The sequence below is a fragment of the Schistocerca gregaria genome, chromosome 4 (assembly GCF_023897955.1).
Source record: "Schistocerca gregaria isolate iqSchGreg1 chromosome 4, iqSchGreg1.2, whole genome shotgun sequence".
NCBI lineage: Eukaryota > Metazoa > Arthropoda > Insecta > Orthoptera > Acrididae > Schistocerca > Schistocerca gregaria.
This window is the reverse complement of record NC_064923.1, coordinates 349,284,378-349,308,175: the sequence shown is the minus strand read 5'-3', so window position 1 is coordinate 349,308,175 and position 23,798 is coordinate 349,284,378. Positions and strand designations below refer to the sequence as shown.

The 23,798-nt window shown below is 42.3% G+C and overlaps 1 protein-coding gene across 1 annotated transcript in view; it reads left to right on the top strand.

Annotated features, from left to right (window-relative positions):
* The first annotated feature begins 2,137 nt into the window (after positions 1 to 2,137).
* Positions 2,138 to 23,798, top strand: part of LOC126365781 (uncharacterized) — a 77,428-nt gene continuing 55,767 nt past the window's right edge. The window contains exon 1 of the mRNA XM_050008346.1: positions 2,138 to 2,167. The gene's annotated coding sequence lies outside the window, so the exon portion shown is untranslated. The remainder of the gene's footprint in view (positions 2,168 to 23,798) is intronic.

The window sequence follows — 23,798 nt, the reverse complement described above, 5'->3', positions numbered from 1 at the left end:
ATAGTTGTCTTGTTATTGCTTTTGCTAGTCCCATTCTGTGGACCAAATCATTTCATCTATTCTCTCTGCCAATAGAGTGACCGATATATATATCTCATTCCTGATTTTTTATATTTTTTCTGCGCACGTTACCAAGTTCTCTACCAAATATTTTACTTTTTCAGTATTTATTTTCAAATCTCGCTTTATATATTATTTTACAGATTTCCTCACCAAATATTGAAAAATCATCTTGTTTGTCAACTAGACAAACAATAAATTATGTATACAGAGTGTTCCCGTAAGAGCGTGCAAAAATGTAACAGGGCATAGCGGATGCTCCACTGAACAATTTTAGATAGGGAACCTGGGGTCGGAGAAAATCGGCTAAGGGAGAAAACTGGAACAAAATCACATTACTGTGTACTTTGTTATTTACATTGATTAAGACGATGAACGTACCATTGTACTGTATCTTACAAAATGATCTGAAATGGACGCCCATCAACCACAATGCAAGCATAACATCGGTAGGGAAGATTCTGACGCACTCTGCCAAATATCCCTGGTGTGTTTCGACTCACATCACAGGCAGCGACAGTTCTGGCGACCAATTCCATCTCCGTACCCACTGGGGTCTCACACACAAGTGGCTTTAGATATCCCCATAGGAAATAATCAAAAGGATTCAGGTCAGGTGACCTCGCAGGAAATCTAATAGGACCTCCCCTTCCATTCCAGCAACCAGGAAGTACTGTACTACTCCACCGTACTGTGCTGTACGTCTCTGAACAGTATGGAGTACTGAATGTGTCTGTTGTTGATTCATAGCATGTTCTGTCATTGGACAATGTATATACTATACAACAGAGCCACTCTGTGAACAAGTAAAATAAACAAAACCTGCACCAGACTTCCTAGTAATCAGGCTCATCACCTCGTTTCTTTGCAGGAAATAAAGAATGTACATGTAAATAAACAGCACAGTATTGTAAACTTGTACCCATGTTAGTTGTAAATACGCAAGAAAAGAGTAGTGCTAGACCAAGAGGTACACAATTCTACTTCCATATGTCCTTAAGCTATGTTCTCCGACCCCAGGTTCACTATCTCCAATTGTTCAGTGGAGCATTCTCTGTGTTCTGCTACATTTTTGCACTCTCTTACGGAAACGCCCTATGTGTCATATCAAGTTGGACACCCATTTGACTGTAGCTTCTTGACCAGCATATCACTGCTGCTTTACTACACATTTTGAGTAACGTTTGTGGAAGACGACGATCTTGCCTGAAATCCTTATTAAGCCGGGCGCGGTGGCCGAGCGGTTCTAGACACTTAAGTACGGAACCGCGAGACTGCTACGGTCGCAGGTTCGAATCCTGCCTCGGGCATGGACGTGTATGATGTCTTTAGGTTAGGTAGGTTTAAGTAGTTTTAATTTCTAGGGGACTGATGACCTCAGATGTTAAGTCGCATAGTGCTCAGAGCCATTTGAATCTTATTAACAGGGGATGGTCTAAAACACTGTGCTTTTCTTAATTTTACTCGCATTACGTTAATGTATGCTTTTGACAGTTTAATGCATCTTGAAAGTATACCGTTGCCATCTATAACTTAACTGTTGGTACTGTATTCTTTGCTTGTAGCTCTTTTGCATATCCAATACTTTTTCCTGTAGAAAATAAAAGGTTCACCTACACAGGATATCCAAAGCCTAAATCCACTCCGATCTTCAAGTTCTCTTCTGTCTCAATACTTCCCATCGAACGTATCTTATTTAGGAATCTGGCAAAGTGGTTAGCTAATATCTGCGTGCCTTAGAGGTATCCCTACTGGATCTAGGTATTTGATATTCCATTCCATTTAACGCTCTCGAAATTTTGTGATATTACAAACCACTTCGCTGATCATCCTGTTTTGTGTTCCGCTCAACATGGTAAGAAATGTACTCGCAGCAGTACGGGAAGTGCGTACGACCTGCCTATACCGGAAGCGAACATGCTGGGGCGGTTGAGCGGCACCCGCACGGTACACCTGTTTTCAGATCGCGGTGCTTTCTCCGTCAACTTTCGCCAGTCGCGACCTATGCGGGCAGCGCCACCAGCTGAGGTATTATAAGGTCGGTCCTCGGAACAATGTGCAAGTCGTTAGGGAGCGACTGGCCTAAGTGGACAGACAGAGCGACAAGGTGAGTACTCAGCAAGCAGCAACTGCACAAACACAGCGCGACTGCAACGTGACTGTATCTTTACGGTGCAGTGTCTGAGGACAGGCTCTGCCAGTCGCGGCGGCAACGTAACATAAATGCAACATCGTCGTAGTAACTCATATGGACGGTTCATAAAAAATAAAAAATAAAGAAAATGCCATGCCGATATTCTGAAATTCGAGAAACGCTCGCTCATGTAATTCTTTTTGTTTCTACATCTACATCTACATCTACATGGATAGTCTGCAAATCACATTCAAGTGCCTGGCACAGGATTCATCCAACCACCTTCACAATTCTCTAAAATTCCAATGTCGTATAGCGTGCGGAAAGAATGAACACCTATATCTTTCCGTACGAGCCCTGATACGATATAGAAGAATTTAATGTTGGTGTGACCTGTGTAACTTTCCAGTTTTTGGGTACGGATTTTTCGTCGAGCGAACCGTAGTATATGATTGTTAAGTATGGAGCTAATGCAAAAAATCCAATTATTTATGTGAATCTAATGCGCCATCGAATGTAATGCTTGCCCCTGTTTTAAAAATCTAAATCATAAAAAGAATTGGTTGACGCCTCGCTCGTAGACTAAATTTATTTAACACAACAATGGGTGTGTACGTGAACTATCACAACAACAGTTTTTAAGCTACCGATTGTTAAGTGACAAGGTCATTATTAGAAAAGAACGCCTAACTCTATTACCTACATGACAGGTTAATTACATACCGTAAATTACAAACATACAGTAAATTACAGGTGTTACTCACAATTATTCGCCGGCTGCTGTGACCGAGCTGTTCTAGGCGCGTAACCGCTACGTTCGCAGGTTCGAATCCTACCTTAGGTGTGATATCCTTATGTAGGTTAGGTTTAAGTAATTCTAAGTCTAGGGGACTGATGACCTCAGATGTTAAATCTGATAGTGCTCAGAGCCATTTGAACCATTTGTGAGTCATAAGTATTCAGTAGTGTCGTCATTACTCGTATCCTCCGAGGGTTCTACATCAGAAACTGATTCATTTCCTCTTTCCGCTTCAGACTCGTTGTCGTTCCGAAGTACATAATTTTCACTGCCGTCCAGACTATTTAAAATACAGCATTTCCTGAGTTACTTTACGATCATTGCTTCTTCAATGCATTTCCAGTGAGCCGAAACTCATTGTGCAATAATTTTGATTGCAGCACTCTGGCAGTTCACAGTTTGGTTTTCATATTGTACTTGAACGTAACCTTTTAAAGGTTTCTTTACACTAACGGCCAAGGATTGTAAGACATAAGTCGTTCCTCCGGCAATAATAATTAGGTCACTGTCTAGGCTGTGGATGTTCTTTTCTACGTCGTCAGTGAAATGACTACACATGCATCAAGACCAAGCCATTGATGGTAATCTGGAAAGCCCGCCAGAACGGAGTTTCCGCGCGTTTCGGTGGCAGTCAGGCATTAAAAGTTTCACTCATCCATTCCTTCTCTTGATTTCGAACAATGACGTCATCAGGGAACAGGTTTTCATTTTTAGGGGTCTTGTAGCTTGTTATCCGCTTGAAGATTAAGAAAGGAGGCAAGTTTATGCTCGTCTGCTGTGATTGCCAGAGGTATGGTTTTGCGCTATTTTTCATAAGCTGGTGTTTTGGTGGTAACTTCTTTTGTTCCCTTCTGATCAATCGTTTAATTAAGTGGCATATCAATCCAAACTAGCATATCATGAACGTTGTCCATTTGGTATATCGAAAGATTCTCCTCTTTCCGAAGTGTGATGACATAGCGATACCACTGGGATTCTTAACGTTTTTTATCAGTATCCCTTGTAGGGCGTAGAGATAAGCCCGCCAGTATCATAAAGAATCAACCCGTCCACGGCTAGCCGTAAACTCTTGCTTCGATTTCTTAAAAAATGCAACCACCTCGTTTGCTCTGTTTCTCATGATGTCACCAGTGACAGGTCGCTTATTCCTCCTCCTTTAACGGACGCCTTTCAAAACTTTTACTTCAGTGTCAGGATGTCTTCCTTTGCGAGGAGCAGTGAATTTCTTTCTAGTAGCGGTAGCTGCAAATAATGTCAATTTCTGTTTCTTCTACAAGCGAACGCTACTCTCAGCTACACTGAACACTCATCCCGTTCTCCTATCATCACATTTTTTAGCACATAGAATCACTCTACGCATCATACGATGTTCTTCTCTGCTTGCTTTCCATTTCGTGATCACCTAATGCAAACACACTAGCCAGTAATAGGCCAACAATAACGTAACGAAGTTGAGAGCTACAACAACCCATTGTGGCGTAAGTAACAATACCTACATTTCTATTACGTTACCAGTAAACGATGAATTCAAATTTCTTCTCAAATGTAAAGCGCCGTCTAATCTTGTGCGCACTCAGTTTTGAATACTGCATATGGTATAAAAAAAAGGAGTTGGCATTATATTCGCGTAAATATGGCAGTACACGTCAAAACAGTGATTTAGTTAGAATAACCAACATTTAAGAAATATAATTGCAATGTAATTTAACTTCCAGTGGTTAGTTTGTTAGAAAGAGTTCTGAGTCTTTTGTAATGAAGCTGAGCTGTTGAGAGAAACCGGAACATTTTCAAGTTATACTTTTTCACTGGAACAATTTTCATACCAGTTACTGACGCGGACAGTATGACAAAATATTTACCAAAGCACACCATTTCTTCGTTACAACCACTCGTACTGCCAGTTTACTCGTTTTCATTTTCAGCAATGTATCTCTCACCTTCATTAACTCCATCCGCGGATGTTAGATTCAGATAGAAGGCATGGTAGATAGCGGCTGTGTGTGGATGAACTCTCTTGAGAATTTTTAGCTCTACTGACATTCTGGGCTGCTGCCTTTGCCTCCTCTTTATGCAGCAACTGTAAATTTCTCAGTACTTCTCTTCGTCCTCGATTTGCAGTCTGGCGATCATTTTTAAAATGAGAATACAGCTTAAAATCTTAATTAAACATTATGTGTAAGCCCATTCATTAATGGGCTACAGTACTCTCTCTCAGCGAAAATCCTAAATGTGGATCAATGTTTAACGATATACCAAAATAGCCCTAGTATTCTAATCCCATTACATATAAGTTTTAACTTAAAACTTGGAATGTAGAAATCATGTTTGCGTTTTTACGTACTTTCATCGCCTCTAAAATTACACCAAACGTGAAACTACATATTACATTCCAATATTCTTTGCCGTGGTCCATTATATTACCGCACAGAGAGATCTCATTGCTTAGAACGACATATCTCAGCAGCAAATGGCGAGGAAATACAAACTGCCGGACATGATCCAGTTTTTTCCCCTGACCGTCCTCTGCCTCAGCTATAAGTCAGCTCAAATGACAAAATTGGACATGATCCACGACTTTATTCAACCATCCATTCGAAACTGAACTCAGCTAAACTTAACACTAGAAGCGAGGACTCTTTGATACGATTATAGTCAAGCCACAAAGAGCAAAAATAATCTGCTTCCCCTATACGAAGGTAGCGTACCTAGAGGCAACAAGGGCGTGTAACCAGTTAGAGGGTACAAACACTCAGATCCTAGAGGAAGCGCCGGGGAAAACGGTAAAATATGACTTATTATATGTACCTCCTCAAAAAATGTATTAACCAAGAAAGTTTTTTTATTTCCAAAACAGTAACTAGGTACATTCATCTATGTTTCCTTCTTTATCTAAAAAAAGAAAAATATTAAAAATCATTTTTAACAAATATTATTAAACTCCAAATGCTAAATGTTAAGCAATTTAGACATGGTTCATAATTTTAAAAGAATTACAAAAGATCAGACGCATTAAATATTAATAAACTACAGTTTGCTCAATAGTCCCAAGCATAGACCTCGTGCAGCGGATCTAGACGACAACAAGGCAAGCGAGAATAAGTTGACGCTACATCATGTAGAGCAAACACACTCTGAAACAATGAAAGGGAAAGCAAAACTAAAGCCTTAGACCTCCTCTGAAAGATATCACACTTAGTTCGGGTACAACCACGGGAACAACCAAGACTGAACCAATTTTACTTTAAATGTTACCATAACTTGAAAAATGCAAAACCCGCTTTCAGACTAGTAGCCACAGCTCAAAAGATACCTTGACCCTGCCGGGTGTTTAAATACTTCATCGTAGTGAAGTTTCATATAGATTTAACAGATCTAAGCACAGTTTGAGTATCAAATAAAACATTCCACTAATTACGCTAAACAGTAGTTGTGCTGTTCAAGGAGGGACATACACTATTGACTGCAATAACCAAGTCACTGTCAAGGGACATACACTGTTGACTGCAAGAACCAAGTTACTGCCAAAGATCAAAATGGATCCACTTACATAAGTTTAAAAAAAAGCCTTAAAATCAAAATCACAGCAAAACAAGAGTTTGAACATTTGCTTAGAATCGAGTGGCCGAAATCAAAAAAAGAAAGAAAAGTTGAAACTTGGTCTAAACAGATCAGCCAAAATCTATACAGGAGGTAATTGAGCACATGCCAGCGGCTCTTTGAAATAATCACCAATTATACCCAAAATGCGGGAGCGCAGCGCAACTGAAATTGAAAACCAAGCGGAAGGCAATCGCCATACTGCTTTAAACAAATAGCTACCAACCCAGTAAAGTTTACAAATGACGCTCGTCCATAAACAGAGGGTGGCAGGACGTGGCTCTGCCCTCGACCGGAAAACTCAAGAGGTCATTTACCCGGGGTGAGGCAAAACGCCACGATAACGGCGTTCCGAGCGACTAGAGCAGCCCGAGACGCGATCCGTAAGCTTCGCCACATCGCGCTGGCTTCTGCAAGAGGAGCCCCGAAACTACATGAACTAGCGCGGCCAGAACAGTGGGCAGCCTCGCCAAACGTATCACATCAATAACCGCACCACCCTGTAGGGCAATCGTCAGCTCTCGACGCTCGCACCTGAAAATCCGTGCGCCAGCAATACTGGCGAAATTGCTCCCAAGAAGCCCGTACTCTCCACTAGACACCACTTCAACGCTCACCAGCATCGACCACATTCATCACTTGCTCTGCTACTTCATCACTACCACAGAGACCAAAGATACTCGAACCCGCAAGAAAGTGCTGCGGGCTTTCGAATAAGAAATGATGGAATGTTGGGATGACCCTCAACTACGTACCCTCCGAATCAGAGTTGCAGTATTAAAACTTTTGGCTGGTTTCGTTGTCTAGGGGTTGGGATACGTAGTTGCCGCATTACAGGACAAATACTGTTGAGTCTACAGTATAAGATAAGAACACACACACAAATCGAATGGTCGAAGGTTTCTATCACTCAGCAATTGCGAATTATGAAAGTAACATATAAATTTATAAATGAAAAATTGCAATTAAATAAATCTGCAGGTACTATCTAAACGACTTTAAATGATGATTACGATAGTAGAAGTACTTTTGAGAATGTGGTATATTTCTACAAAACACTTATTGGTGTCGATGGTCTAACACTTACATAAAATATACTCCGCGACCACGTGCAAACTGCTCCACTGTCCAAGTCTTTCCGCTGACTCCACGTCCGTTGGGCCGTCGTGTCCAGCACTTCCCGTGTCATATGCCGTTCTGTCCAGAACTGCCGCACTGCTCAGAACTACCTCGTGTCCTCTCTGGAAACGATGCTCCCCAACCTCCATACGTCTCTCTTAGTAACGAGCGCTGTGATTGGCTAGGGCGCTCCCTCCATGTCTCCAAGCCAACGTGCACTCACAGACATATTGAAACACATACCAAATACTGGATTTACATTTAAATAACCTGAAATTAAATAAATATTCCTACGGATGGACCATAAACACGCCCTAACACACATTAATAAATACATAAACAATTAAATAAACATATATCAAAAGAAAAGGCGCAAAAGGTAGGCCAGGAGCCTAATGTCCCTGTGCTTTCTAACACACAGTAAATATTTAACCAATTTCTTCATGAATAGTATATATTGGATATAAACAAACACATAGACGAATAAATATATTTATCAGCATGCTGCTACCATTTTTTCGTGTAACTGTGGAGAACTTATGGCCTGACGCGATCGATAGTAATTGGCCACTTTGACCTCCAATAACTCAGGTACTGTTCAAGTTACATGCCTGTAACTCCTACCAATTTAGGTTTACACTTATAGCTTTCTAAAGACACGTAGATCGACGAAATCGGATGAACCCTTTAGATTTTGGAAATTCGATGCTGGGTGTTACTTGTATAATGTACCATCGGGTACTAAACTTTAAACTAATAAAGATATTGTAAATCTGATTACAACATCAGAATAAAAAAAGTTCTTCCCGCACAGTCTATGAAGGCCCAAAGGTACCGACCGACCGCCGTGTCATCCTCAGCCCACAGGCGTCACTGGATGCGGATATGGAGGGGCATGTGGTCAGCTCAGCACTCTCCCGGTTGTATGTCAGTTCCGAGAATGGACCCGCTACTTCTCAATCAAGTAGCTCCTCAGTTTGCCTCACAAGGTCTGAGTGCACCCCGCTTACCAACAGCGCTCGGCAGACCGGATGGTCTGCCATCCAAGTGCTAGCTCAGCCTGACAGCGCTTAACTTCGGTGATCACACCATCAAAATCATCGTTCAAATAATAGTAATGTATATGTTTCTTTTTGAGGTATCATGTTTCATCTGGCTACTATTAATTTTTATATGAAGTATGAAATTTCTGCCATTAACGTTTCACAAAGTCCGCCATCTTTGGCTCTCCCAGTGTGTCTCCTTCATCAACACAGCGTCACCATGGAATTCCCAGCCACATGGTTGGACTGGCCGTTGTGCGGCATCACGCGGTTGCTAAGCTAACGTTCAGCACCACAGGCTTGCTGCCGGGTCGCAGCTTTGACGAGCGTCCTGTGCGGCCGCACCAACTCCGAATATATAATATTTCCAGGGCACCACAACTCACCTGTTACCTCACAGTGCTCAACTCCCCGGGATGTCGCAGCACGGGCCACTAGTGACACGCAGATTCCACCTTTATTTTCGACATCTATGAAACGAACTACAATTGTACTAGTTGTAGCTAATACTAGTCATTCAAAGAATATCTACGGTCAGTAGCGCGTAAAATACCCAGGTCGTGCACTACTAGTTGGAGGCAGCGTTAACCTATCGAGTGTAGACTGGTATCTCTATGGATTCATTGCAGGGGCTACAGACAAACAGTCATGCGAAGTACTTTTGAACACATTTGTCTTGGGCAGGTAGTTTTGCAGCCCAGACGCAATGGAAATATCTTAGATCTTGTAGCTGCAAATAGGAAGAACGTCATCGACAACGTCAGTGTAGAAAAAGGGATTAGCGATATGATGCCATTGTAGTGGCTATTGCTACAAAAATTAACAAATCAGTTAAGAAGGCTAGGAGAGTGTTCCTGCTAGAAAGAGCAGATAAGCAATTATTAGCATCTTCCTTAGACAGTGAACTGACATAACGTAGTTCCAGTAAGATGAACATAGAAGAATTGTGGGCAAAGTCTAAGCAGGTTGTAAATCGTGGTCTGGAGAGTCATGTGCCTAGTAAGTGGATAAAGGGTGGATGACAGCTAACTCAATACGTAAAAAAATGGAAGTTAATGAAGATGAGTAGGAAAAATACACGTAGTGTTCGGATACAGCGTTAGTAGTTTCCTGCTTGACACAGTCACGTCGTTTAAATATTTGGGCGTAACGTTGCAAAACGATACGAAATGGAATGAACAGGTGAGAACTGTGGTAGGGAAGGCAAATGGTCGATTTCGGTTTATTACGGAATGCTAGGAAAGTGTGGTTCATCTGTAAAAGAGACCGCATATAGGACGCTGGTGAGACCTACTTTTGAGTACTCCTTGAGTGTTTGAGATTAAAAGAAGATATCGAAGCAATTCAGAGACAGGCTGCTAGATTTGTTACTGGTAGGTTCTAACAACACTCAAGTGCTACGAGGATGCTTCGGGAACTCAAATGTTAATCCCTGGAGCGAAGGCGACGTTCTTTTCGAGGAACACTCTTGAGAAAATTTAGGAAACCGGCATCTGAAGGTCTCTGCAGAACATTGCGTGTAAGGACCACGAACAAGAGATAAGAAACAAGGGCTCATACGGACGCATATAGATAGTCGTTTTTCCCTTGTTTTATTTGCGAGTGGAACAAGAAAGGAAATGAGTAGTAGTGGTACGGAGCACCCTCCGCCGCGAGCCGTAAGGTTACTGCGGAGTATCGATGTAGATCTTGCTGTAGGTGCGTAACACGGCTGCCGTTTCTAATGAAGTTGCAGGAGGATGTAATCCTTTCTAAGGATGTATTTTGTATGCCGCATTACAGGAATAAGTAAAAGAGGGTGTAACATTAATGCATTTCAGCTTTAATACATTTTGTAGGTCTGCAATAAGGAACGTCGCTTCAGTTTTTTCCGTGAAAATAGAAGCAACAGAATTCAAAATACCACGTTCGCTTTAATGGAGCATTTATTCAGATCACCGATTTCGTCAGTCTATGATACCGTCTTCAGATCTGATTCACTGTTCTGCAAAGAATGTCGTCCTTATGTACAATAATTTGTGTCACATAATAAACATATATTCCAAGAACATGCATAACATAGTATATCGGCATGTCAAAAGTAAAAAGTCACTACATAAAACATCATACACAATGCCCCAAGTATACGCTCATGTTAGCTTGGAGAGTAGAGGCGGCAGAATACACTATTTAATAATCAGATTGTACTCCTGCACCATTCGTTAATTACCAAACCTCTCCACAAATTAGGAGAATGTGAGCTGATAATGGCATGCCATCTGTGAGCTGCAGACTTTCACTTCGGTGGCCCTGGTATGGCCATTCGAGAAAGAAAGTTTGTGCAATTTCTGGGTTTCAGTTGCACTCTTCGCTAACAGCCGCAAAAAACACAACAGAGCAAGCATGCACCCATCATATTTTTTATTCGGAACAAATAGACTTACGAAACAGCACCAGAACTTTGAGAAATAAAAGTAGCAATGTGTGCAAAGGCAGGAGGTATTTACAAATTGGGAAGTTAAACCGGTTCCCAGGGTTTGCCAGAAAACAATCACTAACTATTTTTTCCTTCCTTTGAAGAATAAGGTAGGTGGTTTCGGTATTTGCTCTGACATAGATCGTAGTGTTGACCTGAAGTTTTATACTCACTCATACTGAAGTATCTTTATGTGACACTCTCTATCCAACGCATCTCATCACACGTGAGTGAAGCGATGTTTGTAATTTAGGTGTATTTTTTCTCTTAATGTCATCAGTTCTCTATTTACTCAACGTAAGTTTAGAATTGACTCGTAAAAAATATGAAGTGTGTAATTTGAGAATATCTTCCGCAAAGTGCTTCCTAGTCAGCTCACACATATTCCTTGCACTAGTCTATAGTGTTGTTCATTGATTTCCGGATGATACAGTTGAAACCGACAATTAAATGTGGTTATTTCTGTAAATAAAACTTATTTCAGTATATTTCGTTGATGATTGGTCTATGCACCTACACCTCACTCCCCCCCCCCCCCCCCTCCTTCCTCTAGCTTCTTTATTGCACTTCAAACTGTTTTTGTATTGGATGAATCCATGGTTGCAGCTAAACCTTAGAGATTGACATATCCTTTCTCCCAAGAATTCTAGTCAAGTGAGTGTTGCAGCAGAGACGCTATAGCATTTGGAAAGGACCATGCAACTTATGACCGAACATATGAAGGTGATTGTGAGCTGTAGCTAGGTTAACGCGTTTACCAGGAAAGGCAAGGATCAGGATACAAGCTACGATTGGTAACATAGTTTTGACCCAAGGTTTGAAAGTTTGCGACGCATCGTCGGTTAATGACATGTCGTCGCAACTCAGTCTCTGTATGCAATGGATGGAAGTACCACAACACTGAAACTTTTCTGATCGTTTCGTTACTGAGATTATACTTAGTACCAGACATTGTGCCTAGTAAATTAATGACTAATGAGCGACCTCAAAAACTATCGAAACAATCGGTGACTTCAATTACAATTGAGGAGCTGAGAGTAAAATGGTATATGTCCTTCCTGCAGCAAACTGAGTGAATGACTGCCAAAGTTAGATGACTATTTGTAAATTATGTGAGCTACTATGGACTCGTAAGAATTTTTTTTCCTAATGGTCAGTTACATCTTGTAGGTATTGTGTAAGATTGTAGCACTTCTGTATTATTACTCCTTATACTTATTCTCCTTGCTGCTCAAATACTTATACTCCTTGCATCTTAAAACATTTTGGAGGGAAAGAGGTAAAGGTACATTTTTGTTTACTGTGTTTTATTCTGAAGATTTTTTGATGCAACGCACATGTTACTCACAGTACAATAGATATTCCTTGCGAATCAAGAATATGTGCGTAATCAGTGCTAAATTAATATAACAGTAGGTACAACAGGTAAACAGCAAATAAAATAAAAACACCAAAAGGAAAACGTAGTGATGTGGTTCGAACAAGTACGAGAGATTATTCACTGTCACTTTTTGTAGGCCACTCACAGTCAGTGCCTTAATATAGAATTAGAATCCTTTTCTTTCAGTGATATCTGTTGAGGAATGTCATTCCTGGGGAAATACTACTCATGCTGCACCATTGTGTTGTACGTTTGTCAGCCTTCCTTGTTTCCTTCTTTGACCACCTCCTCTTCTTTCTCCACTCGCCCCTCTTACACACATAGTAAATGCTATCTGGGAATGAGATGTATTGTTATAGAACTTAACGATAAAGGTAAGTATGTAGTTATTTATTTCCTAAAGAGACTTCCGCTTTTCAAATTTTATTTCGTACTCTTTTCTTTTTGCAAAGGCTTCAGAAGAGATATTTATGGGTCACCAATTCTGTGCTTCCTAAAAACCGCTTCAGTAAACTCAAGATCATGCCTCAGTGAATGCTTGAACTGCATTGTTAGAGGATTTTCCTTACTGATTATGATCCTACTAATATTCCGCCATAGTATTTTGTTTCCTTGAGTTTCTTTAGCAACATTGTCGCTCGCTATGGCGTCTGTGACTTTAATTGAAAGGGAAAGGTGTTTTTTTGTTTTCTACTGTGTAAAACTGTAGACTGCACTTGTTGACAGTACTGGAAAGCAAATACATGTTTCATGTGATTATTTGTATTCTCACGTTCCATGTGACTAAGCCCAGGTTCAAGGAAATTCTGATCTATTGCGTCAATGTGTCGATTTTGCATCAAGCTGTACCTCTGTTATTTAAAAACGGGAATATGTAAGCATGCATTAAACCATACACTTTAGGCTACTGCATTATTTTTTAAAAATGCGTACCTAACGCTTCATTAAAGATGTTAGAAATTCTCCTTTTCTCCGCCGTTTTACCTGTACCAGGTGTATTCTAAGTGGAGTCCAGGTATTGGCTTGGAATCTAAACTGTATCATCACAGAGTGCAGATATATGCAGGAAATCCGTTGTAATTCGTTTACCCTGAAGAGATCCATACTTTAGCTTAACCATTATACTTAGATCACTTGCTTGTGAAATCTCACTTTTACAACTCGTCTCTCAGCTCTTCAGTTCATTTATTCCATATAAATAAACTTATAAAAATACTATGAGCAAGCTCGCAAGCGTCGTCTATGACCAGTGAAGCCTCCAAGTCGAACTACAACACCTGAAGGAAGCGTTCTTTAAAAAATGGGTACAACGAAGCCCATAGTAGAAAGGTGGTGAAGAAAATGAAAGACGCCGCAAACTAAAAATAAGAGTTTTCTTTCTTATAGGAGTCCACTCTCAGCCAAGAGGGTGACACTGCTCGAAAATACGCCATCTTAAATATATTCCAGCCAGCACTAAATATTATTTAGATTCTGTGAATGAACCATGCCAGGAATTTATAGTATCTAATGTAAATGTGGCCGACAATATACGATGCAAAAGCAGCGCAGTGTCTAAAAACACTACCAGAAGCACATTACATGTGTTCGTCTGTGACTTAGAGAAATCAACAATATGCAACATACATGATTTCAACTGTAGGTAGCCTAAATGGGAAACATATGTTTGATTCTGAGAATATTAATGTACTGCGCCAAGACAGCAGCTATTGAGACAACGTAATAAAAGAAACCACAGAAGTAAGGATGCAGGTCTCCTGCGATGCACGTCCTCAAACTCTAGAGTCTTAGGTGCGAGTGAAGGAAATAGCTGGCAGAGTTAGTGTCTCTATTGGTGCAGAAATCCGACGATCTGGAAAGTTATCTGTTTTGATGTTACTGAAATATCCTTGCAGGATAAGGTTCAAATGGCTCTGAGCACTATGGGACTTAACATCTGAGGTCATCAGTCCCCTTGAACTTAAAACTACTTAAACCTAACTAAGCTAAGGACATCACACACATACATACCCGAGGCAGGATTCGAACCTCCGAGCGTAGCAGTCGCGCGGTTCCGGCGTGAAGCGCCTAGAACCGATCGGTCACCGAGGCCAGCTTCAATATTTTATCTACTTCTGTGGCACCTAAACGGTACGACCATATCGTCTGGAAAATTAGCTATAGAAACGCGTGTTGATGACAGAACAACAATGGTCCCAGTGAGCTCTTGCTGTGGTGGTAGTATAAACGACTGCGCTGATGGATCTACTTTTCACAGCCCACCTGTCAGCATTTGCATAATTTTTGGGTCACTGTTTGACTACTTTATCCTGCCAGACAAGGACTTCTTCCAACAACCAGAAGCACTCCTCTGACTGCTATCTGGTGCATTCATGAGCGAAGGAGCGCTCAGACTTAGCACGAAGGATTTCTTACAGCAGAAACTGCCATCTTGGCGACAACTGCTAACTTCCGAATTTATTGAAATTACAAGCAATAAAAATCATGTACTATACCTCTGTACCGGAAAATCATTAGTGTATTTGCTGACTAGTCTGCCTTCGCAAGAGATAAAATCGCGAATCACTTTATACTCTGAATTAAGTAATTCATACACACAGTCCAGACCAGTTACGATAATGTGACCACCGCCAATGTTCAGCGTCAACGTGAAAAAGCAAGTCACAGTCGGCAGGTTGCAGCACTGTCAGTGGATGGCATATAAAGCATGTCGAGGGAACTTTGCAGTCGTTGAGGACATGTAACTATTTTTCTGATGTTTAAAAGGATATGGTTATTGGCTCTGAAGCCAAGTGTGGAAGCGTTTCCAAAACGGCTCAGTTTGTAAACTGTTCGCCTGCCGCCGTAGCTAAAGTATACTGTGCATGGCAAAATGGCGCTACTCAAAACAAAATCGGCGCCGAGCTAACTGTGGTGCACAGCAGGCCATCAATGACAGGACTACACGGCAGCTAAGAAGATGTGTTCAGGGGAATAGTCGTTCAAATGTTGAGCAACTGACCGCCCAGATGAATCAACCGGTTAGCAACAATGTCTTCTCAACGACCGTTCAGCGAGCTTTGCTGCATGTGGGCTCCGCAGCAAGCACCTGGTTCAAGCATCCATGGTGACCGCTGTTCATCAGGGACGAAGGCAAGTGGATGGTCACTGTGCCAACACGTGACCTCTTCAAATGAAACACTTTTTACGTTCTGTTGGAAAATGTTTGCTGGGGTTTACGGCTTGAAACGTCTGAAATCAAATCGATCCGGGCCGTGGGAGAGAGTGATATGGTCTGGGGAAAGTTTTCGTGGCATTCCCTGGGTGATCTTCTCGTTCTGGAAGGCACAACGTAACACAAGTGTGCCTGTGTCCTTGGAGACCACGTCAGCCCCTACGTGTAGTTTACTTTTCCTCGGTACGATGGCGTCTCCCACCACGACAATGCAACGTGTCACACAGCTCGCAGCAAGCTCGTAGAGCACGCTGATGAGTTTATCGTACTTGCTGGCCACCAAATTCTTCGGATTTAAACTCAATGGAGAATCTGTGGGACCACCTCAGTTGGGCTTTTCGCGCCATGGATCCTCAAAGGAGAAATCTAGCGCAGTTTGCCACGGTACTGGAGTGGGCGTGGCTCCACTTTCCTGTGGGCATCTCCCAGGTCCTCACTGACTTGCTCCATGCGTGTCTCGCAGCGGTCCAAGCTGCAGAAGTTGGTTATTCCGGCGTTTGACTGGTGTTCATATTAAGGGGAGGTTTATTATCTTTGGCCCAAAAAAAGCTCGTTCCTTGAGAATTTTTTTATCGGGGTGTGTTATAGATATAAATGTCAAATTTGGTCAAAATGTTTATTGATATTTCCTCTACAAACTGAAATTTTTTCGACCGGAAATATCGTAGAGCAAAGGCGGAAGTGGCGTCGGAACGAAATCAAATTTCGATGTAGACCTCCACGAGCGGGATGTCACAGGTCAGCCGGGTCGTCTGAAATCAAAACTGAGTTGACGTTAGGAAAGTACATATGATTCTTTAGAAGTTATACTTCGCTTAAGTTATTTGGACCATAGGAAACAAAATGGCGGCCATATGAAAAAAGTAGGGCTCTTATCGATTTTCGACTTCGTCGGCCAAGTAAAATTATTTACAGCTGATAGATCGGAATATAAGTGTTACAATTCATAGACAATTGAGTTAGCTTCGTCGGAAACAAAGAATCATGCCAATCAGTTCAGTAGATTTGAAGTTACCATACCGCGCGATAAAAAAAAGAAAAAAGATAACGTCATTTCGAGGAAAACGCGTTTGTAGCTTTGACTACATATAAATGCAATATTATGCAACGTACGTTCAATCTGCTATTCCGGGTCCATAAACTAGTCCTTCCTCTTCCTCATAGAGGGCGTTCTGCTCGATCTGGGCCATCCTGCGCTGCTCCAGAGCCGCTCGTACGGCTGGTGAGAAGCGGTTTTCAGCCATTTGAATCCGGTGGTCGTCCGAATGCTTGGCGAACTGCGTCGAATAGAGTCCCAGGGTGACGTCCATCGTTGTCATGGTCTTCATAGTTGCTGAAACTTTCATTACAATTTTGTGTGTTTCCTCCCAAGCACCGGTACAATAACTCGTCCTCCGAAAGAAATTAAAACTGGTGCATGAAAAAAGCCGATTTCAGGCAGGTGCATTTTTTTGTTCATCCGCGAATAATAAAGATTTCCGTTCCGTATTCGGAAAAACCGTTTCAGGGATAGATTCTAAACACTTTTATGGATCCAAAAACGCAATTTAAAAAAAATCGATTTTTTGAACCAAAAGATAGTAAGCCTCCCCTAAATGTGATTGGACAGCATAGGAATGTTATTCCTAACGTCAAGGGCTTGTTAAACCCTAATTAACCTAATTCTGTTGCGGTAATAGTAATTTACTACCCCTGGACGTTGTGGCAGCACAATTCCTTTTCCCAATCGCAGGTGGCCTGAATTTCGCTTGCGAGGGACGTTGCCACTAACACACAGGACATGCGAACACGCCAGTGTTCTCCGCACGTGTATTATCTCTGAACAGAGTTACCAACCACGTGTGAACACCGTTCCTTATGGTTACAAAATGTGTTTGCTCTTTAACGTAAATGTGCCTCGTTGCTGTTTACTAAAAACCTCCGCAGTCGCTCTCCTACGTAATGCAGCCTCGTAATCGGCAAAATTACTTTAGATCCATCGACACAGTAAGTCGAAAACCTCCCAGATTGAAAATTGAATCAGCTAGGGCTACAGCTCGATTCTCTCTGTTTTTAATACAATTTTTTCTGAAGCATGTGGCTAGTTGCTGCCTCATTTCTCTATGCTTCACAACATTAAATAAAAGCTGTTTTCTCAATACACGGCCTATTGGAAACGACTTCCTGTTCAATACAACAACTTGCCTCCTTTCTTTCCTCAGAGTATGTAGGTTCAAAAAAGGTTCAAATGGTTCTGAGCGCTATGAGACTTAACATCTGAGGTCATCAGTCCCCTAGACCTTAGAACTACTTAAACCTAACTAACCTAAGGACATCACACACATCCATGCCCGAGGCAGGATTCGAACCTGCGATTGTAGCGGTCGCTCAGTTCCAGACCGAAACGCCTAAAACCGCTCTGACACAACAGCCGGCAGTATGTAGGTCTTGGGCTTTATTTTACAGGTAACGATCCAACCACTGGAAAATAGCTTCATGCACCGATTAGTCCGGGAACCACCTGTATTTACAGAGGCCAGGTAATTGCCGTACGCTTCTGCTCTAAGGGACTTGTTCTGTATCAATGGTTGCGATTAAAGGGATGTGTGGCGGAAAACCTATTAGTACCATAAATCTGTATAGTTTGGAATGTATGATCATTCTAAATCCTGAACGGCAAGAATACTTCTTCAATAAGAAAATGAAATGGAACAAGAGGCAACATCCGGTTTTTGCAATGATCTTGCGATTTTCACGCTCTATCAATGAAATTTTATTTTAATTAATTCTATGTTTTACATTTTACAAGTGACTAGTTTCGGTCATTGATCGACTGAATGAATTTCACTCGTCACTATTATGCCCTGCATTGGGTGTACGTGGGAACATACAAGCGCTCAAATACAAGTTAATCAGGCGGTATGACTCAAGATCATCTAATGGTGGGAAACGGTCGACAATTCTGTAGCTAGTATAAGAAATAAAAATACTCACCATCTAGTACGAGTCTTGTAATAAAATCTGCTGGAACAAAGAAGCATTAGTACAGACAAGCAACACCATATTTTAAATAATTCCACATTCGTACACGTCGCTCTACAGGTTTTCCCAATAAGCAACGTGAGTCAGTTGTGCCTACCGCTGTCGTTTTATGCAAGCCTCAATATTGTAGTTGACCTTCATAAACCACGAACCAAATTTTCATATTCTCTCGCTCGCTACACGCAAGCTATTCGTTCAACAGCAGAAAGGAACAGGACCTTTTTGTAGGAGATTCAATGGAGTTCAAATTAGTGCTGGGTTACGTTTCCCCTAGAGGCCTTAGTTTTCGAGTTATTCAAGAAAAACGTACAAAGTGACGTTCAAACGCACCCCGACTCCACACACAGTCTCCATCGGTCAGGATTTCTAGTATGTTGTTCACGGCACTTCTTACTACCATTGCACAAATATTTGCGATTACACATTCGACCTTTATTAGTCGAGCATTAAAAGTTGTAAAACTTACGTATGTGTAAATTTTAGCAGTATAAAATAAGCAATTACATCGTTGTAGTTGTCAGGTGTTCTAACCACGAAGCTATTGTGATTATAAGGGTTAACTGTGGATCGAATTGTCAACGTAAATAGTATTAGCGTAACGTTTACAGAAGTCGCTTTTATATCATTAACCCCAGGAGTAGGTTTAAATTAATATTATTAACAAAGTAACCAACCACAATGGTAGCATAATAGCCCAATAAAATGAGACCAAGGAACGTAGAATATCCGGAATATTTCGCTAAGTCGGAAATCTTTGTGCAGTTGTAGGAGGCAGTGTCACCAATAACATACCAGAAATCCTGGCTGGTGAGGGATAAGTGTGGGATGGAGTTGCATTTGAAGTTCACTTTTCTACGTTTTTCTTGAATAACTCGAAAACCGTGGCCTCCAGCGAAAACATACCCTGTTCAAAAATTTAACTATATTAAATTTCGAACAAAAAGGCCCTCCTCATCTTTCTGCAGGACTAATAGTTTGTGTACAGCGACCGAGAGAATATGAAAATCTCGCCGATGGCTTATGATGAACATTGCAGGTTGCATAAAAACGTATGGGCAATTGAATGAACTAGTATAGAAGGAGCAATCGATCTGATACAACGCTTTTGGCCAACATCGCTAATGTATATCTCCTGCAGGTATCTTGAGCTAGAATGGAAAGAGCTGCCTAGAGGGAGAAATGCTTTATCAATCATGGCGGATTTACAAATCGCGCTCATGTGAAACAAGCCTCATCTATTTCACGCGCTGTATCGGACGACGCATGGACACAGCGTACAGGCAGTTTCTTTCCCTGTAGATATACAGAAAGGGTTCGACACATAACCAGACAGTAATTTTAAATGAAACTTTGAGAAAAGGATTAATTTCTCAAACTTGTGACAGCCTTTTGAGTGATGGAACCCAATGCGATGTCTTGGAAATAGAGAGTTCACTGTAGACAAACGTCAAGGAAGAGCAGTAAATCTCCAAGTACAAAGCCGATATTCGGATAGGATGGGCAACAATCTGACACTGTTTGCTGATAATCCTATTACTTATGGAAAACAGTAATTGCTGAATACCTGTACGGAGATTAAGGCTGACTTGGACAGTGGACAGAATTTCTATTTGGAGCAATGAATTGCAGCTTTGAGAGTACGTTGATATAGATTGGTAGGAAAAACACAACTTCAGTGCTCGAATATACACTCCTGGAAATGGAAAAAAGAACACATTGACACCGGTGCGTCAGACCCACCATACTTGCTCCGGACACTGCGAGAGGGCTGTACAAGCAATGATCACACGCACGGCACAGCGGACACACCAGGAACCACGGTGTTGGCCGTCGAATGGCGCTAGCTGCGCAGCATTTGTGCACCGCCGCCGTCAGTGTCAGCCAGTTTGCCGTGGCATACGGAGCTCCATCGCAGTCTTTAACACTGGTAGCATGCCGCGACAGCGTGGACGTGAACCGTATGTGCAGTTGACGGACTTTGAGCGAGGGCGTATAGTGGGCATGCGGGAGGCCGGGTGGACGTACCGCCGAAAAGCTCAACACGTGGGGCGTGAGGTCTCCACAGTACATCGATGTTGTCGCCAGTGGTCGGCGCAAGGTGCATGTGCCCGTCGACCTGGGAGCGGACCGCAGCGACGCACGGATGCACGCCAAGACCGTAGGATCCTACGCAGTGCCGTAGGGGACCGCACCGCCACTTCCCAGCAAATTAGGGACACTGTTGCTCCTGGGGTATCGGCGAGGACCATTCGCAACCGTCTCCATGAAGCTGGGCTACGATCCCGCACACCGTTAGGCCGTCTTCCGCTCACGCCCCAACATCGTGCAGCCCGCCTCCAGTGGTGTCGCGACAGGCGTGAATGGAGGGACGAATGGAGACGTGTCGTCTCCAGCGATGAGAGTCGCTTCTGCCTTGGTGCCAATGATGGTCGTATGCGTGTTTGGCGCCGTGCAGGTGAGCGCCACAATCAGGACTGCATACGACCGAGGCACACAGGGCCAACACCCGGCATCATGGTGTGGGAAGCGATCTCCTACACTGGCCGTACACCTCTGGTAATCGTCGAGGGGACACTGAATAGTGCACGGTACATCCAAACCGTCATCGAACCCATCGTTCTACCATTCCTAGACCGGCAAGGGAACTTGCTGTTCCAACAAGACAATGCACGTCCGCATGTATCCCGTGCCACCCAACGTGCTCTAGAAGGTGTAAGTCAACTACCCTGGCCAGCAAAGATCTCCGGATCTGTCCCCCATTGAGCATGTTTGGGACTGGATGAAGCGTCGTCTCACGCGGTCTGCACGTCCAGCACGAATGCTGGTCCAACTGAGGCGCCAGGTGGAAATGGTATGGCAAGCCGTTCCACAGGACTACATCCAGCATCTCTACGATCGTCTCCATGGGAGAATAGCAGCCTGCATTGCTGCGAAAGGTTGATATACACTGTACTAGTGCCGACATTCTGCATGCTCTGTTGCCTGTGTCTATGTGCCTGTGGTTCTGTCAGTGTGATCATGTGATGTATCTGACCCCAGGAATGTGTCAATAAAGTTTCCCCTTCCTGGGACAATGAATTCACGGTGTTCTGATTTCAATTTCCAGGAGTGTATATTCATTCTACGCTGCATTTCGCAGTCTTGTAGGGTACAAATGTAGGTGTAACGTCGTGCGCACGCTATGCTGTGCTGTGAAAAAGTGCGATTTCGTTTTCTTTTTCGGAGTTTGTTTTAACTACGATACCAGAACGTTTTAAGAATTAGACCACTGGTGTCCAACCAGCGGCCAAAAGCAAGCATCAAAGAGGAAGAAGTAAACATGTATCAGACGATCGTTAAAAAAAAACCATAAAACTACGTTTATGTAAAATTATGATAAATTGAATATTTTCAATATTAAACTCCCGCCAAACTTTGCTATTCGCTCATTGGTCCATCTAAATGGTTTTGTATATCTCTTCGGTAGTGTTAAGTACATTGTGTGCAGCAGAAAAATACTCGTCATCTTCTAGTATGGCGCAGGTAAGATCAAACGTTGGACAACCCTGGATTAGAGAATTCTATTTCTACCATACATAATCTTTTTCCTTATATACAGTCTTAAACAAAAATTGTATGCACAGCCATGTGCTGTTTCTTTTTTGTTTTTTTGTTTTTGTTTTTTTTGTTTTTGTTTTCCTCGTACTCGGTTTTAACAGATATAGGGAAAGTTACGTTTATAGTTTATGATATTATGATTAGAATACTGCAACAGAATCTGAAAGTACGAAACTTTGTAATCCTACACGTTTGCAGAATAAAACCATGTGAAATATTGTCATTGAAGGGACTATCTTCACAGATCCAGAAGAAGGAGAGGTCTCTCTATCCCTCTGCACTAACAATACCAGCCGATTTACCCATTAATTTTAAGTAACTTCAATTCGCAATCACGTTTTTGTTGGCTGTAACAATAAACAAGGCGGAGGGTCAGCGAGAAGGGGGAAGAGGAGGTAGATATGGACGGGGAGAAAGTTGATATGGTGAAAGGAGTAGTTGGAGTGAGAGAGGAGGGAGGAGGAGGAGGTCGAGGGAGATAGAGAGAGAAAGATACAGGCAGATAGACGGGGGACAGGGAGATCATGGCGTATATCCAGTTCTCATACATATTTAGCAATTGAGAAGAATTGCCCGGTTCGCAAGTAATGATATAATTGTAAGAACGCCAAATGCAGTAAATGAACCTTTAAGAAACATGAACCTTCTGTGGTCTAAAAGGAGCAAATCATAAGAAGATTTGACGAACAGATAGATCAGGGAAGAATTTGCAGGCAGTGTGTCACTAAAAACCGCTGGAAACGGATTTACTCTCAAGTTGAATTTTACCGAGATGTCATACGATATTATATCAGTGAGAACGTAGACTTACAGGGTATATCGTCAGAATCGGCTGGAGCCTAGAGTATCATGTATAATTCCTCGGAGTTCATCGATGAGTTTATGGTGGTTACATCGGCGCCAGTGTTTCTGTGGACGATCTGGTGAAATGTCACAGCCAGTGGCGATACTCGAGATCAGTGCTCGCCAAACTGCGTCCCGAGGCCCGCATGAGGTCCGAATCAAGCGTCCGCTCGGCTCACTGTTCTCAGCCGTATTTTACAAGATGCGTCTGAAAAGATCGTGAACATTCTCAGAAAATAAAGACAATAAGAGTTACAAATTACCTTTCTGGCCTTCAGAGTAATCACCATTAGTCTTAACACGCTTCTGACGTCCGTTGTAAGGCTATTGGCAACTTTCAGCAAACGCTACTTGTCGAATCGCTCATAGCACTGTGGTCACCCGGAACGTCTGCGAAGCGTAAGCTTTTAGGGGCTAATTTAAGGAGAGACATCAAAAAGAAGTCTGCTGGTGCCAAATCTGGAGAATAAGGAAGATGTTGAAGAATAGTCACCTTGCGTTGAACGAGAAAGTTGAGAACGCAGACGTTGTGGAT